Source organism: Lactuca sativa, chromosome 1, assembly GCF_002870075.4.
Source record: "Lactuca sativa cultivar Salinas chromosome 1, Lsat_Salinas_v11, whole genome shotgun sequence".
Classification (NCBI taxonomy): Eukaryota; Viridiplantae; Streptophyta; class Magnoliopsida; order Asterales; family Asteraceae; genus Lactuca; species Lactuca sativa.
Genome location: NC_056623.2, coordinates 8,160,001 through 8,178,697, shown reverse-complemented (window position 1 = coordinate 8,178,697; position 18,697 = coordinate 8,160,001). Strand labels below are relative to the sequence as shown.

Here is an 18,697-nt window from a genome sequence, read left to right as displayed (position 1 = left end):
TCAAATCTAAAGGTTTAGGTTGAGAAATGTTAATAAATTTAGTCAAAGGTACATAGTGTGTTCTTAAAATTTCGATTATGATTACGGCATCCCTCTTCACAATTCGAATTTTGAGAACATAGCAAATAAAACATCATGCGTCGTGTCCCATACGCTTCGGGTATAGGATCGATTGCAAATGCTTTAATGTTTGACCATTCTAAAATTTTCCAAATGTCGAGCACATTTAGAGGGAAAAAGGACAAGAATCGGTTTAGACTAAAATAATTAAACAACTATCAAAGGACAATCCAAAGTTCACGAGGATTGGTTGCTTGTGAGTAGTTGGAAGTATAGTATTGGAAGATATGGAAACGTTTCCATATTGGATGGACCATATCGACATCATTATGAATAGATAAGATTCTATTAAGAATGAGTTGTCATATGGAACATATGGAAGTGTGTCCATATTGGGAATTGAATATTGAGAAATCTATGACTAGATTAGAAACTTCTATGCAAAAGGATGTTCAAAGAAAGTACTTTGAGTGAGAGACATCACATCTATAGAATTGTCTTGTAACAATCTCCGATAGAAGACTTTGTAATATCATTGGCAATAGTCTTTGTGACTTTGGTGCAGTGACATTACGAAAGGATAGTTGCATAGAATGTTAGAATCTAGCATATTCTATGAGTAGCAAGAATTTAATATTCTTTCACTTATGAAAAAGGATTTGGAGTTGTGAAATGAGAGGGATTGGAAATGTGTTCAATGTGATCTATTTCACAAAGTAAGAACCATAGGTAAACATTGTGTGCATGCTAGGAGCATGGGATAAGTGTGTAATTCAAGTAAGAAGTTGATTACCCGAAACGACAAATAATGAGTAATCGATATGGTGATAAATAAAAGGAGTTTTATTTATGCTCAAAGGTTTGAGGCCATATGGCATTAGTATTATTCTTGTGTTTCACATTTGCATGTTTTGACTTCCAGAATAATTGAGTTTATTAAGAATAATCGAATTATTCGAACGAGCCACAGTCGTTCATATGTTGGAAGTAGATATGAATGAAGACTGTCGTGAATTGGTGTGTAGATTGTCTAAAAGAGTATTAGACATAAGCAAGAGTTTGCTGCAACGTTCATGAGTGCTTATGAATGTGATTTGAGCATTGGATTAGACCCACGCTCACTTGGATCACTCCATGGATTGTATCACGAGTGATTGGTGAGACGATAACATCTTATATTCTTGAAACCGAGATGTGTGAGTTGTATCTTGCAAATCGGTTACACATTGATAATATGTAAACGCACCAGTAACTTGGTGTTATAAAACATATTGTTGTGTGTGATTCGGTGCGTGAGTACAAGCAAGCATTGTATCAAAGTTTATCCGTTCCTTTTATCCAAAGTAGGATAAAAGCGATATCTTTGGGCCCCTCGATGGTTTAGTGATGACAAACGTAAATGCTCGGCCGGGCTAGGGCTAATTTGATTTGTTCAATTAGTCAGTCGTCATAAATCAGAAATCGAGATATAGTACAAAGAGAATGATTAGAAATCATATCTCATATGATATCTAGAATGGAGGAATATATGATCCCTTATCTAAGGACACACGTATTTGATATGATCAGAGTTGACAGCGGCTTTGGAAAGCTACGATTGCAGATCGGGATCCGAGGTCATACGCATAATAGTTATTAGACTTATCCAAGTGGGAGACTGTTGGATTAGTGTCTAAGTCCATAACTATTTTGGTATGTACTTGACCCGATGGTGCATGGTCCTTTTGGGTTGCCTTCACCAAAGCAACTTGATTGGAGAAATAAATAGAAAGAGAGGATAATATGATTTATTAATATAAGGATAATATATTGAAGGAGAAATAACGCCAAGTTCTCTACCAGGTTCGGGGCGGAGTTTGCACCGGTTATTGAGGTGCAGCAGTTAGCTAAAGAGTTTCAGGACCTCACCCAGACTATAGAGACCGTGGCGGAGATTAACGCCAAGTTCAGGGAGAGGGCTCTTCTCATTCCTCAGTATGCAGCCGATGAGGAGATGAAGAAGGCCCGTTATCATGAGATGTTGCGGAGCGATATCCGCCAGTTTGTGAGCCGGTCCAGCTGTAAAACGTTGGATGGAGGTCAGACTCATTAATGGAGGGACTCGACGAGTTGTTCATACAACTCGGCGAGTCCAAGACAATCTTCTTAGCTCAAGAATAACTCGTCGAGTTGTTCATACGACTCGGCGATTCGGATGCAGATTGCCCGAGTTTTAGAATCGAAAGGGAACTCGTCGAGTTGATGCCATACTCGATGAGTAGCCACGAGTAGGGTTGAGAAGTGAGAATAGAGACTCGGCGACTTGGCGGCCCAACTCAGCGAGTCAGGTCAACTATAGGTTGACTTTGATCGGGAGAGTTGACTTTGACCAGGGGTAAAAGAGTCATTTTACCCTAATGTAGTGATTAGTATTTGATTGAGTGTGTTTATGGAATTGTAGCCGGGGAGATACCGGAGCAGCAGCAGATAGCTTCCAAAGCCATACACACAGCAGCCAGTTCACGAGGTGAGTTTCCTTCCAGTAGGAACGGGTCTCCGGCCACAATGCCGACCCGTTTAGTTAGCAGTAGTTCCGGACTTCATTCAGATGCAGTAGTTAGAGTGCTTGATGTCTTTGTGATTCAAGCATGTTTTTTTGTTATGTGTTCCGGACTTCGGTCCGATGCAGTATATGTGTTAGCAAATACGTGTTTATGTTATGCTATGTTCAGACAGTTCCGGACTACGGTTCGATGCAGTTAGTTCCGGACTCCGGTCCGATGCAGGGGACAAGGTCCCAGTCAGTTCCGGACTTCGGTCCGATGCAGCTAGTTCCAGACTTCGGTCTGATGCAGTCAGTTCCAGACTTCGGTCCGATGCAGTTAGTTCCGGACTTCGGTCCGATGCAGTCAGTTCCGGATTTCAATCTGATGCAGTGGGCAAGGCCCAGTATGTGCTTTATTTGTTATTGTGTGGTATGTGGTAGTTTGGGGGAGCTCACTAAGCTTCGTGCTTACGGTTTCAGTTTTTGGTTTCAGGTACTTCCGCAAGTAAAGGGAAGAGCTCGGGATGATGGCATCGCACACACCACAGCTTCAGTTTTGTCCTGGGAGTTGATTCAGTTTCTTAGATATGTTTTAATACAGTTGTGACACAGTTTTTCTCACAGTATTTTAGTATGGTTTGAGATACGCAGCGTATGGTTTTGTTATGTGATACTCAGTTTTATGATTTTTGGTTATATTAAAAATGAAATTTCCGGGTCGTATTTTTGGGATGTTTCAGCATAAATGTTATGCTGGTATGAACATAATCATCATGTTAGTGAGAGCATGATAATTATGGTAAGTTGCAAGGTGGCAATATTAATTATAGAAAACAAAAGTTTCTGTTGGCAAAGTTGCAATGTTGAAAAGTTGTTTTGCTATAATTAAGGGAGAGAATATTATACTTCATTTCGAAATCTAAGAGCTTAGATCGTGAAATTTCAATCAAATTTAGTCAAATATATGAATTGCATTCTCAAAATTCGATTGTGATTATGACATCCCTTTTCTTAATTCGAGTTTTGAGAACATGGAAAATAGAAATATTATGGCAAAAGACTGATAAAGTATCACGTCTTTATGTAAGACATTATGCTTTGTGTTCCATACGCTTAGGATCGATCGCATATGCTGTAATAATTGACCGTTCTAAAACTTTCCAAATGCCTAGGGCATTAAGTGGGAAAAAAGAAGTAGAACCGGACATGACTAAATTTTATTAAACAACTATCAAAGGACAATTTAAGGTTTGCCAAGGATTGGTCGCTTATGGATAGTTGGAAGTATAGTCGTGGATGGAATATATTGACATTATTATGAATAGATAAGATTCTATTCAGAATGAGTTGTCATATGGAAAATGTGGAAATGTTTCCATATTGGGAGTTGGACGTTAAGAATCTATATGTCTAGATTAGAAACTTTTATGCAGAAGGATATTCAAAGGAATGTACCTTGAATATGAGACTTCGTATCTATGGAATTGTCTTGCAACAATCTCCAATAAAGGACTTTGTAATTTCATTGGCAATAGTCTTTGTGATTTTAGTGCAGTGACATTACGAAAGGATCGTTGCATAAAACGTTAGAATATAACATATTATATAAGTGGCAAGAATTTGATATTCTTACACGTGTGATAACGATTGGGAGTTGTGAAATGAGTATGATTGGAAATGTGTTCATTTGATCTATTTCACAAAGTATGGACCATAGGTAAACATTGTGTGCATACTAAGAGCATGGGAAAATTGTAGTAATAATTCAAGTAATAAGTTAATTAACCGAAACAACAAATAATGAGTAATCGATATTGTGATAAATAAAACTTGTTTTATTCATACTCAAAGGTTTGGGACCATATAGGATTAGTATTATTCTTGTGTTTCACTTTGCATGTTTTGACTTCCTGAATAATTAATTATTTCAGAATAATCAAATTATTTGAATGGTCCACAGTCGTTCATATGTTGGAAGTAGGTATGAATGAAGACTGTCATGAACTGATTTGTAGATTGTCTAAAGTGTATTTGACATAGCAAAGGTTTGCTGCAACGTTCATGAGTGCTTATGGATATGATTTTGAGCATTGGATTAAACCCATGCTCACTTGGATCGCTTCATGGATTTTATCACGAGCGATTGGTGAGACGATAATATCTTGTATTCTTGAAACCGAGATGTGTGAGTTGTATCTTGCGAATCGGTTACACATTGATAATATGTAAACGAACCAGTAACTTGGTGTTATAAAACATATTGTTGTGTGTGATTTGGTGAGTGAGTGCAAGCAAGCATTGAGTCGAATTTTATCCGTTCCTTTTACCCAAAGTGGGATAAAAGCGATATATGTGGGCCCTTCGATGATTTAGTGATGACAAACGTAAATGATCGGCTGGGCTAGGGCTAATTTGATTTGTTCAATTAGTTAGTCGTCATAAATCAGAAATCGGGAAACAACACATAGACTAAGAGAATGATTTCAATGCATGCCTCGCGTCTATATGATATCTAGAATGGATGAATATATGATCCTTTATCTAAAGGACAGGTTACTGATAAGATTAGAGTTCGACAGCGTCTTTGAGAGCTACGATTGCTAATCGGATTGTACTTACATTTATGGTTACTAGACTTATCCAAGTGGGAGACTGTTGGATTAGTGTCTAAGTCTGTAACCATATTTGGTAAGTACTTGACCCGGTTGTGCATGGTCCTTTTTGGTTGCCTTCACCAAAGCAACTTGACTGGAGAAATAATAGAGAAAGAGGTTATTATGGTTTATTAATATATTATATGAATAATATATTAAAGGAGAAATCATATTTATTTAGTTAACAATTGTCAAGAATTAATTAAGAACTAATTTTGTGATTAAAAGAAGTTAACTAAACTAGGGGCTGAATTGTAATTATGTGATAGTTGCAAAATAGGGCAATGGATGCCCTATGGGATAGGGTGGACGAATTCAAGGGGATAAGGCCTTAGAATTCGTCCATGATAAGGTTTCTAGGGTTATCCTTTGGACTGCTTGGTGGGCAAGTAATCAGATAAGGATAAGGACTGAAACCCTAATCCCCGCACCTATATAAACACCCCTTGGCATATGAAATTCGTCCATGACTTGATCCCTAGGGTTCCTAGATCTAAATTTCATACCTCCCCTCTCTCTCTCTCTCTTTTGCCTCTCCATTTGCTCTTGGTGTTTGTGAACCATTAGAGGTACTACACTTGTGGTACTTGCTTTCAAAGACAAGAAGATTCAAGATTTAAGTTGTTATTACAATATAACAACAAGAGGTATGTACTTCATCCTTCTTTGTGATTTTACAAATTACTAGAAGCATGCTAGGTTTCTTTATGTGTTCATAATGTTGTATAAATAATAATGATAACATAGATCCAACTCTAGGGTTGCATGCACACATAGGATTGTTTGTATAAAAGTCATCAATATCTTTTTTTTTTAGTTTTTCCTTTACAAAAAGAAACTTAGGTTTTCAGTTCCTTTCATTTGATAATAACCTTTGGTACATGTTGATGTGGTACAATAAAAGTTGCTATTTCATATATGGCCCATGCCATTGACCATACATATATATAAAATTTATGCTACATCCTTCTTATAATATTTAAAAGTCCACCCCTCCTCACAAATAGTAGAAATTGTATATGTTTTACATATCCGTAAACCATTTGATTTTCAAGAGGACACATCGAAAATATGGGTCTTGTTTTTACATAGGAAGCCTCTAATGGTTTATGTGTTGAAGCATCCATGGAGGCAATACTATTGAAGGTTGACCTTCTCTTGGAATTGATTCAACCGATCCATCAATTCCTCCATCACATATCCTACATACAGATAGAGATAGAGATACATATATAGATAATATGAGAAAGGGATCAAGAAGCTAACCTAGTGAAGGTGTTAAAATGAATTGAAGGCATGTTGTAGTGTTTTGTTGCTCTACAAGAGGTTGTTGGGAATGTTCTTTTTTTTACTTGTTTTATATGTGTAGTGTTTACTTTTAATTGCTTTATATGGTATGCTAGACATTTTAAGAACAATTAAACACCTTGTATTTGAGTTAAAATTTTCAAAAACTTTTACCTTCTTTGACAGAGTGTTGTTTTGATTATGCAATGCCATGCCCTGGGCATTTTTAATTAAATTGTATGAATTGATTCACCAAGTGTAATAAAAATAAAGTAATTTTTATGCTTCATGATTACACTTCTTTTTTATTTACATTATGTAACTGAAAGATATCCTTACTTACGTACCTATCCTTACTTACGTACCTTTTTCTGTAGCATAGAAATTGTCTCAACCATAAGCTTATTCTATGAATAACAACATAAGTTTTGTTTAAAACATTGTACAAAAACATACGTTATTTTTATGATTTTTAAAGCAGCATATGTATACCTTTCTCAATCTAATATGTCAATAGATGTATCAATTTGGTGCTCCATGTTTTGAAGCTCTTTGAGACTCAAGGAAACAAGGTCTTCTTCCATAATATGCTTATGACGAGTAGATTAACATACATTATTTTCCATCATAGATATATTGAAAAAATGGTTTAATATATTTTACCTCTATGTTTTTTGCAAAACTTCAATTCTAGATTTGAGCTTCGCATGTTCCAATGTCAAATTACCCTATAATTTATTATAAAATAAAAATAATCCATACGTTATTATAAAATTATAGCAAAAAGGAATATAACATGGTAATTTTCAATCATCCTTTGTGATTAACAACCAATATGCAACACTTCACCGATTTATCTCCATCACTCTCTAGTCTCCGTGGATTCTTTCTTAAAAATCGTAATTTTATGTAACGTCCGCGTTTCTTGCTATGCATTAACTAAATAATTAGGGTCAACAATTGTAACTTATATGATATAATAAAGAGAAATTATTTGAATATTATGTGGTTTATGCATGCTTGCTTACAACAATATAATAAAATAAGAATTAAATACGCGTCCAAAATAGAATAAGAATTAGGCCGAATTCCTTTGATGAAAGTTGAATTAGTTGTGGCAAGGATTACGGGGATATAAGGAGTTATTAAATCGGACTTATAACGAAGAAGTTATGGTCTGTCGAAGTTTAGCAATTCGACCCGATTCGGCAATGCACGTTGTAAATAGTAAATTTTCGTTAGATTACTTTTTACCTTAGTAGCCTAAACCAAAGTCGTAGTAGTCGTTAAACCGAGAGCATTCATATAAATAACGTCCAAATCAAACTTCATTAGAAGGGAGTTATGATTTTTCTAAGATTCGGCGTAGCAGTACACAACCCAAACATCGAATTTTAGACTAGTTGATTATTAGTCAAAACAATCTAAACGAGAGTTGAAGATCTCGTTAATAGGAGTCCAAAGATAAAAACGAATTTCGGATAACGAAGTTATGCATTTTCTATGGGCTTTAATAGTCTAAGCCTATGTGAAATAAATAAATTCAAAATTAGCCAACATAGTCTAAAAGAACGTTTTAGATCTCATCGATAGCTAGACATTGATATAAAGAACGTAAAAAAACAGAGCTCGTATGAAGAAGTTATACAATTTTAAAGTTTGAAATTCGTCGCACGCGTCTGCTCCCCGCACACGACCTTCTAGAAGGCGCCACGTCGCTCCAACCATTGATCGCCACATGTCAGCAATCCTGAGGAGCAGCGTCGACTCTGTATGTGGCGTGCATGACCCTTGCATGACGCGCATGGTCGATGATCAGCCTATAAATAGATGTCTCGAGTTCATTCTTCCTACACAACATTCAATTCACTCTCTCTCGATTTCTACTCTTTTGGTCTAAATTTTTCCTTAGTAGTTACTGATGGGTTTTATACAAACAATCCTATATGTGCATGCAACCCTAGATTTGGATCTATGTTTTCTCTATTAGATACACAACTTTATGAACACAAGAAGAACCCTAGCATACACCTAGGTATTTCGAAATCTATGTAGTAGAAGTGATTACATACCTCTTGTTGTTATATTGCAATAACAACACAAATCTTCAATCTCTTAATCTTGAAAGCACAAGTGTAGTACCTCTAATGGCTCACAAACACCACAAGCAAATGGAGAGGCAAGAGAGAGAGAGAGAGAGAGGGGAGAGGCAGGAAATCGGCTCTAAGCCTTCTAGGGATCAAGTGGCCGATTTCCTAAGGCCTAAGAGGTCTTTATATAGGGTATAGATTAGGGTTTCAGTCCTTATCCTTATCTAGTTGCTTGCCCACTAAGCAACCCATAAGATAAGCCTAGAAGCCTTATCTTTGGACGAATTCTAAGGCCCTATCACCTTGACTTCGTCCACCCTACCCATGGGCCATCCATTGCCCTAATTTGCAACTATCACATAATTACAATTTAGCCCCTCTAGTTTAATTAATTACATTTGATCACAAAATTAGTTCTTAATTAATTATTGACCAATATTAATTAAACAAATATGATTTCTCCTTTAATATATTATTCATATAATATATTAATAAATCATAATAACCTCTTTCTTTATTATTTCTCCAGTCAAGTTGCTTTGGTGAAGGCAACCCAAAAGGGCCATGCACAACCGGGTCAAGTACTTACCAAATATGGTTACGGTCTTAGACACTAATCCAACAGTCTCCCACTTGGATAAGTCCAGTAACCACAAATGCAAGTATAACTCGATTAGCAATCGCAGCTCTTAAAGACGCTGTCGAACTCTGATCTTATTAGTAACATGTCCTTTAGATAAGGGATCGTACAGTCCTCTATTTTAGATATCGTGCGGACAATATCATGGAACATAGTCATACTTATTGTCCAGAAGTTTGTTTCTCGATCTCGGATTCATTTGACATAGAACTTAATTGAACACATCAATTCAGTCCTGACCGGGCCCGACACATAAGTCAAATCAAATCATCGAGGGGCCCTGATATCGCTTTTACCCTCTTAGGATAAAAGAAACAGATAAACTTGGACTTATATGCATTTACTACTCACTAATCAAATTATACACAACAATGCTTTTTATGACATCAATTTACTAATGCGGTTTTGCATTATCAATGTACAATCAATTAGCAAACAATAAACCATATATCTTGGTTTTATGACTATATGATATTATCATCTTGCGATCACTCGTGGTAAATTCCATGAAGTGATTCCAGCAAGTGCGGGTTTATTCCAATGCTCAAAACTCATTCATAAGCACTCATGAACATTGTAACAAACCTTTGTTATGTCTAATACCTTTTCAGACAATCTACACACCAATTCATGACAGTCTTCATTCATACCTACTTCCAACATATGAACGACTGTGGACCGTTTGAATAATTCGATTATTCTTAATTAACTCAATTATTCAGGAAATCAAAACATGCAAATCAAAATAATAGTTAAACAATCAACATAAGACAGTAACTGTACTAATAAATAATACACCTTTATTTAATCATCAAATGTCAATTACATTTATCTATTACACGTTTCTAAACTATCTAATCCAAACTAACATCGTCCTTCAGCCCAATGCTCCTAACGTGCTGCAAGTGCTTAACCCTAGTCAGTCCCTTCGTAAGCGGATCTGTTGGGTTATCCTCTGACGATATCCTCTTAACTAAGAGGAGTCCTTCTTCTACCCGATGTCTAATAAAGTGATATTTTATGTTGATATGTCGAGATCTACCATGATCCCTCGGTTCCTTGGTCAAGGCAACCGCTCCTTCATTATCACATAAAATTTCCATAGGCTCCTTTATGGCAGGTACAACTCCAAGGTCTCCAATGAAGTTCTTCGCTCGCTGCAATGTACTCTGATTCACACGTTGAATCAGCTACGGCTTCTTGCTTGGAACTTTTCCAAGTCACTGCTCCTCCATTAAGGGTAAAGACCCAGCCCGACTGTGAACGGTAGTTGTCCCTGTCGGTTTGGAAGCTGGCGTCACTATACCCTCGCACCTTTACGTCATCACTCCCTCCGAGGACTAGAAACCATTCCTTGGTCCTCCGAAGGTACTTAAGGATATTCTTGACTGCAGTCCAATGTGCTCTGCCAGGGTTCCCTTGATATCTACTGACCATGCTCAAAGCAAAGGCCACATCAGGGCGAGTACAAGTCAAAGCATACATGATTGAGCCAACTGTGGAAGCGTAAGGTACTCGGCTCATTTCTGCTATCTCGGCTTCGGTACTCGGACTTTGAGTCTTACTCAACTTGGCATTACTTTGTATCGATAATTCTCCCTTCTTTGAGTTTTCCATACTAAAACGTTTTAGTACCTTGTCCAAGTAAGTATTCTGACTAAGTCCTATTAGTCTCTTACTTCGCTCTCTCACTATCCTTATTCCCAAAATATAGGAAGCCTCTCCGAGGTTTTTCATAGCGAAGCACTTCCTGAGCCAGGACTTAACCTCCTGCAGAGTCGGGCTGTCGTTTCCTATGAGTAGTATGTCATCGACATACAAAACGAGGAAGCTAACTATACTCCCACTGGCCTTGACATACACACATGATTCATCTTCGCTTCGTACAAATCCAAACTCTTTGACTTTCTCATCAAAGCAAAGATACCATCTGCGAGATGCTTGCTTAAGTCCATAAATGGACTTCTCAAGCTTGCACACTCTATTGGGATGCTTCGTATCGACAAAACCCTCTGGCTGAGCCATGTAAACATCCTCAGCCAACTTCCCATTAAGGAAAGCGGTTTTGACATCCATTTGCCATATTTCATATTCATGAAATGCATCAATGGCTAGCATCACCCTAATAGATTTATTTTAGCAACTGGTGAGAAGGTCTCATCATAGTCAACTTCGGGAGTTTGAGTAAAGCCCTTCGCAACCAATCGCGCCTTATACGTGTGCACATTCCCATCAATGTCGGTCTACTTCTTGAAGATCCACTTGCACCCAACCGTCTTACGTCCGGTCACATGGTCAACCAAATTCCAAACTTGGTTGTCATACATGGACTGAATCTCGCTGTCCATCGCCTCTTTCCATTTTGCAGACTCCGGGCATGCCATGGCTTCATTATAGTTGTTAGGTTCATCTAGATTTACTAGTGTGCTATCACTAATATACGTGTCCCCTTCGATAGTAATATGAAAACCATACAACTGGGGTTGAACTCTAACTCTTTCGGAACGTCTAAGAGGTAAGGACTCGTCAATTGGTTCAACCGGAGTTTCCTCCTCGGGTTGAGCGCCAGCGTTAGAGGTTCCTTCATCACTCGACTCTTGAATCTCTTCAAGATCGATTTTCCTCCCACTGTCTCCTTGGCTTATGAGTTCTCGCTCTCGGAAAACCCCTCTCCTCTCAACGAAGACAACATTGTCACTTGGTCTATAGAAGAGATATCCAAAGGATTTCTGCGGGTAGCCGATGAAAATACATCGCTCACTACGAGGTTCGAGATTTTCATGAGTCTCTCGTCTTACGAAAGCCTCGTAACCCCAAACCTTGATAAGTTCCAACGAGGGAGCTTTCCTTGTCCACATCTCGTGAGGTGTTTTGGCAACCTTCTTTGTAGGGACTAAGTTAAGGATATGGGCGGCAGTCTCTAAGGCATACCCCCATAATGAGATAGGTAGTGAAGCACGACTCATCATGGAACGAACCATGTCCAACAGGGTTTGATTACTCCTCTCAGCCACACCATTCAACTGTGGTGTCCTAGGCGGCATCAATTGCGAAACTATTTCTCATTCCTTGAGATAGTCGTGGAATTCAAGACTTAGGAACTCTCCTCCTCGATCGGATCGAAGCATCTTGATTTTCCTGCCCAATTGATTCTCCACTTCTTGTTTAAACTCTTTGAACTTTTCAAATATTTCTGACTTGTGCTTGATTAAGTAAATATACTTAGGGGTGCAAACGAGCTCGAGCCGAGCTCGAGCCTGATCAGGCTCGGCTCGAGCTCGAGCCTGATCAGGCTCGGCTCGAGCTCGTGTAAGTTATACGAGGCTTGAGCTCGAGCTCGGATCGATTCGAGCTTTCTTGTACTGAGCTCGGCTCGAGCTCGTAAATAATTATACAAGCTCGGCTCGGGCTCGGGCTCGGGCTCGACTCGTTTTTTGTTCGACGTGCCTAAATAAGCTTAAACTCGGCTCGAGCTCGTTAAGAAGCTCGTTTATTATTACCATAAATTCCTAATTCCCTAAATATATTTTTATTTTAATATATAAAAATAATAATAATAAATTATATTATATACAAGCTCATTTAGACTCGCGAGCCTAATCGAGCTTAGTGACATAGGCTCGAGCTCGAACTCGTTTAATAAACGAGCTTAATATTAAGCTCGAGCTCGGCTTGGGCTCGTTTAAAATCAGTTTTGAGTCGAGCTTTTAATGAGCCGATCTCGAGTAACTCACGAGTAGCTTGGCTCGTTTGCACCCCTAAATATACTCATATCTACCATAATCATCGGTGAAAGTCACATAGAAGCGGTTCGCATCCCATGTGGTGGATCTAAAGGGCCCACACACATCGGTGTGTATGAGATCCAATAAACCATCACCCCTCTCACTAGTGCCAGTGAAGGGTGACTTGGTCATCTTTCCAAGTAAACAAGACTCGCACACGTCATCGTCCTTAAGGTCGAATGACTCCACACATCATTTCCTAGGTTATCTACAACCATAACAGTTTCATAAATTCCATTACAAGGTAATGCTTCAAAATATAAAACACCATTTAGATAAGCATAAATCGAACCATTCTCATTATTAAACGAATATCTAAACCCTTGTCTAAACAAACCATGAAATGAAATGATGTTTCTTGCCATATATGGCGAATAGCAATACTTATTTAAATCTAAACCTAATCCATTACTAAGCGCTAGAGAATACACTCCAATCTTGGTGACAGGCGACGATCTTCTGTTCCCCATGATTAGATTTATTCTTCCACGCTCCATATCCCTATCACTTCTTAGTCCCTACAAATCAGAACATATGTGAAAACTGCATCCTATATCAAGAACCCGAGAAATAGCATGTGATGAATCATTAGATTTAATTATCAAGAACCCGAGAAATAGCATGAGATGAATCATTAGATTTAATTGTGTAAATACCTGCGAAGGACGGCTTGATCTTCCCATCCTTGATGGCTTGCAGATATTATGGGCAGCTTCTCTTCCAATGCCCTATTTTGTGGCAGTGGTGGCACTCTGCCTCCTTTGGGTTTGAGTTAGGCTTGGCAGAACCAACTTTGGTTCCGCTAGAAGAGGTACCATCTTGGGGCTTTCCCTTGTGGTGACTATTTGAAGGAGCCTTCCTCTTCTTGCCCTTCCCTTGCCCAATGGCCAAAACAGGAGCAGCGGGTGGAGTGGGATTTAATGCAACAGACTTGTCCTTGAGGTTGCTCTCAGCAGTCCTTAGGAGCCCTTGGAGTTTGCTTAGGGTGACCTCTTCTTTGTTCATGTGGTAGGTCATCCTAAATTGGTTGTAGCACGAGGGCAAGGAGTGAAGAATGATGTCGATTTCCAAATCTTCCCCAAAGTTAACATTTAACTTGCGAAGACGATCAACATACCTCTGCATCTTTTGCAAATGCGAGGTTAGGGATTCTCCACTTCCCATCTTAGCGGTGATCATGTTGGTGATGATCTCATAGCGCTCTTGCCTTGCGCTTTGGCGGTACCTCTCCAGCAAATCTTGGTGCATTTCGTACGGATACATGCCCTCATAGGACTTTTGGAGTTCAAGGTTCATTGTGGCTAGCATGATGTAATGAACTTTCGTTGCATCACGCTCATGGGTCTCAAAGACGGCCATTTCTTCGGGAGTAGCAATTTCCAGATTGATCTTTTCAAGCTTCTCGTCGAGTACATATTCTTTTTCCTTGTAGAGAGCAATCATGCGAATGTATCTTATCCATTCGTTGAAATTTGATCCGTCAAATGTCACCTTTTGACATAGGCTCATTAGCGAGAATGAACTAGCAGCAGCGTTGTTGGAATTTGCGTTAGACATCTGCAAATAGAAAGGAACAAAGTTTGATTAGAATTGAATCCCTAATTAAACACCCAAAATGAGAAATTAGGGCTAGGATCCAACAACATTATCTACATATTAGAAAAGGGACGTTGTAATCCAACATGCAAATAATTTGGAGGTAAGTGAATGACGATTCACTAATTCTTCACCATGAAAAACATAAAAGGTTTAGGTTTTAAATGTATTGAGAATTCCTAGATTCCTTTTTGAGATTCATTGAACTTTTCAATGGCATGTTTAAATCTTGATATGCCCCTCTCGTTTGTGACTGGGATGCCGAGGATCACAAAGCGAGTGTGAATAACCATGCAAATGTACATGGTGCCCTCATTGTTACAGTCACCTATTCGATGTGCCGGTTAACCACACACACTCCATCGAACTATGACAAACAATGAGTCACCCTTTGCCACCTTCGCTTAGAACCAATTAGTGTGCCAGTTAACCACACACGCTCCACTAACTTCTTAGCAAGGGTGCAAAGTGTAATTTCATGGGATTGCATCAATTTAGTTTTGCCTAAAGTAACTAGGATTGAGAATTTTGTAAAAAACGTTTAGTTACTTTATATAGATTCATTATACTTATTAATGAATAGAGGATTGTCCTATCCTACCCGTTCGGCTAACGACCCTCCACCAATCAAGGAAGTGGTGGGTAAGAGTGGATACCCATTAAATGGTCATTTTATAGGCCATAACCTTATACCCCTTTATAGATTGGCTTCGTGAATGAGGCCTACTAACGGTAAGACTAGCATTTTAGTTATAGTTATATATATATATATATATATATATATATATATATATATATATATATATATATATATATATATATATATATATTAATCTTGTAATAATATAATAGTATAGGGTGTATTTTAAACATTTTAAAATACTAGGGTTTTAATTTCAATTTAAAATTTTCGAAAATTTAAAACCTTTAAATTAAAATTTTAAATATTAAACCTCTTGATTTAATAATTATCTAAATTAAACAATTAATTTGAATTACTAAATCATAAAGGATTATCTTAAATTAAACAATTAATTTGATCCTAATCCCTTAAATCCCTCTAGATTTCAAAAATCATGGGATGGAATAATTCAAAATCTTTAATTACCATATTTAACCATTAAAAGATAATTACAAGATATGGGATTATCCAAATCCCTAAAATTTAGAATCTTATCTTGGGGAGGAGGCATATTTCGAAAATCCTAGGGTTTGCAAACCCTATATTTTGAAATCTTGGGCAAAAAGGAAAGGGTTTGAAAATCTTTATCAAAATTCAAAAACTAGGGTTCAAGAACCCTAATTTCGAAATCCTTGCCTCCTAGGGTTTATTGGCCATAAACCCTAAAGTGTTAAATTCATAAAATTGTATAATTCTAATTGAAAACAATTTAACCATAATCTCTGATACCACCAAGTGGCCGATTTCCTAAGGCCTAAGGGGTCTTTATATAGGGTATAGATTAGGGTTTCAGTCCTTATCCTTATCTAGTTGCTTGCCCAGTAAGCAACCCATAAGATAAGCCTAGAAGCCTTATCTTTGGACGAATTCTAAGGCCCTATCACCTTGAATTCGTCCACCCTATCCATGGGGCATCCATTGCCCTAATTTGCAATTATCACATAATTACAATTTAGCCCCTCTAGTTTAATTAATTACATTTGATCACAAAATTAATTCTTAATTAATTATTGACCAATGTTAATTAAACAAATATGATTTCTCCTTTAATATATTATTCTTATAATATATTAATAAATCATAATAACCTCTTTCTCTATTATTTCTCCAGTCAAGTTGTTTTGGTGAAGGCAACCCAAAAGGACCATGCACAACCGGGTCAAGTACTTACCAAATATGGTTACGGGCTTAGACACTAATCCAACAGTTACGATATTTTGGTAAGTTAGAAGTCCTTATGTACCCGGCTTCTTGAATATTTAACTTGCTATTTATAAATTATAGATTACATGCAAGAGAGTTTGAAACTGATGTGAAGAGAAAGAAATTTATCTTGCAAGAGAGTTTGAAACTGATGTGAAGAGATTATTGATTACTTGCTATTCTTGGTGTCAATTACATGAAACATCTACTCCTTAAATAGTAAAGGAGAGACATGGTACAAACCATGAAAACATTCCAAGGACTAGTTAATACTAAGTGTTTGACAATTTTGACACTTCAAATATTTACTTGATTTAGTCCTAAGAACTGTTACATCAACTAAACTCAAAAACCATTAAATGCTTGTACATACTCAAATTTCGGAACATCTTCATATTGGATTCAAAAGGACTTCAGAGCTCTGAGCTCTTCACATCTCGAACTGATGAATTTACTTTGGATTTGCTTTGGTTCGGATTACTAAAGGTTCACTTCTTATGCATTAACATGGTCCTTCATGCAAATTGGGTGGGGCATGTTATGTATGTGGACAAGGCCCATTAGGTAGTTCAGGCGGGGCCCATTATATAGTTTGGAGCGGGGCCCATTTGTATACATGTATATGTATTGTAATATATAGTATCTTGGAGAACTCATTAAGTCTAACGCTTACCCAGTTGTTATAAATGTTTTTTAGGCACTTCGTTGAAGTGCAAGGTTCACACGCACATTTACAGTCATGTTCCACATAATGTAAATTATACTCTGATGTAATTGAATGTTTTGAACAAATAAAAATGAAAATTTTGATGTTGAAAATTGGGACGTTACAAACATCCTATACTAATATTCGAGTTGAACATAGACTAATATTAATTTAAATTTGTCTACCCTTATAAATCAAGGGATTTAATCTTTTGCTAGAATTTTGGGGTTTAGTTAACGCTTGAATTTCTATTCAAAGTTTAGTTTCTTCAATGTCATATGTATATCCAACCCATACAAATTTTTAGGTTTTGAGATCGAAAAATAATTATTGTGGATAAAAGTCAATTTCTACATTATTTATATATAGTAATTTAAGGTAAAAATAAATATGTAACCATAATATATAATGATTTCTATATGTTAACACAAAATAATAATACAAAGTTACTATGCTAAATCAATGAATTTTTTTTTCTCTCTCATATATATATATATATATATATATATATATATATATATATATATATATATATATATATATATATATATATATATATATATATTGCAACATGTACAAACATCTCATGCTGCGTCTTACTAAGGAACGGATCCCATCACTTTCCTTTTCCCTCAAGGCCCAAAATTAAATCCAGAGCTCACTCACTTAGCCATTCACTTCCACATCTTCTCTCTACAAACCCTAAACCGTCGCCGTCTCCCACCTTACCGTCGCATATCTCTCCGATGTTTTCCCCCAGCTTTCGCCCTTTCTCTAAATATCCGTAACCAGTATAAATTTCCACATTCCCTTATTCCCCTAATATCCATTCTCTGTCCTCGCTCTCCTTTTCTCTCTCTGGATAGTGTTATAATCTTTTTCGTGTTCTTTGAACTTAGTTTTTATTATTTGCTGTTTTTTGTTTATGGGTGGCTTTGATTTTTGATTTGAAGTCTATTTTTCATTTTTTTGTGTCAATATACAGAACGATGAACAAGTTGAGTATTTTAGGACGAGCGAAGCATATGACCTAGAGGAAGACGCTTCGATTTGATCTGTATGTTTTATTTTGCTGCTTCAATTTTTTCCCTTCTTAAAGAGTCTTCTTCTATACAGGCTTCATCCAACACAAGATTTGGCAACTAATGGAACTCTCTATATGTGTGTATGTGTGTGTGTCCAGGTAACCCCTCCCTCTGTCACTATGTTCTTAGTATTCTAATGCAATATGTTTGTGTGGGTATTTTTTTATGGTTTGGATAAAGTTTTCAAGTCAGAGATTTCTATTTCTTGTGGCTGGGAAACTTCAATTTCTTGGTTTTCAATATGTTGGATTAATCTATGTCTATTTTTTCTGGGTTCTTCTATCGTGCTAAAAAAACTAAAATTTTTATTTAAACCTGCAAGACATGCAAAAGAAACACCCAGATTGATGTTCCATTTTGTCTCTTAAGATCTCTCGTGGGCCTG

At 37.1% G+C, this 18,697-nt stretch overlaps 1 pseudogene; it reads right to left on the bottom strand.

Annotated features, from left to right (window-relative positions):
• Positions 1 to 6,337: 6,337 nt before the first annotated feature.
• On the bottom strand, positions 6,338 to 7,461 carry LOC111906522 (agamous-like MADS-box protein AGL8 homolog; annotated as a pseudogene).
• Positions 7,462 to 18,697: the final 11,236 nt, after the last annotated feature.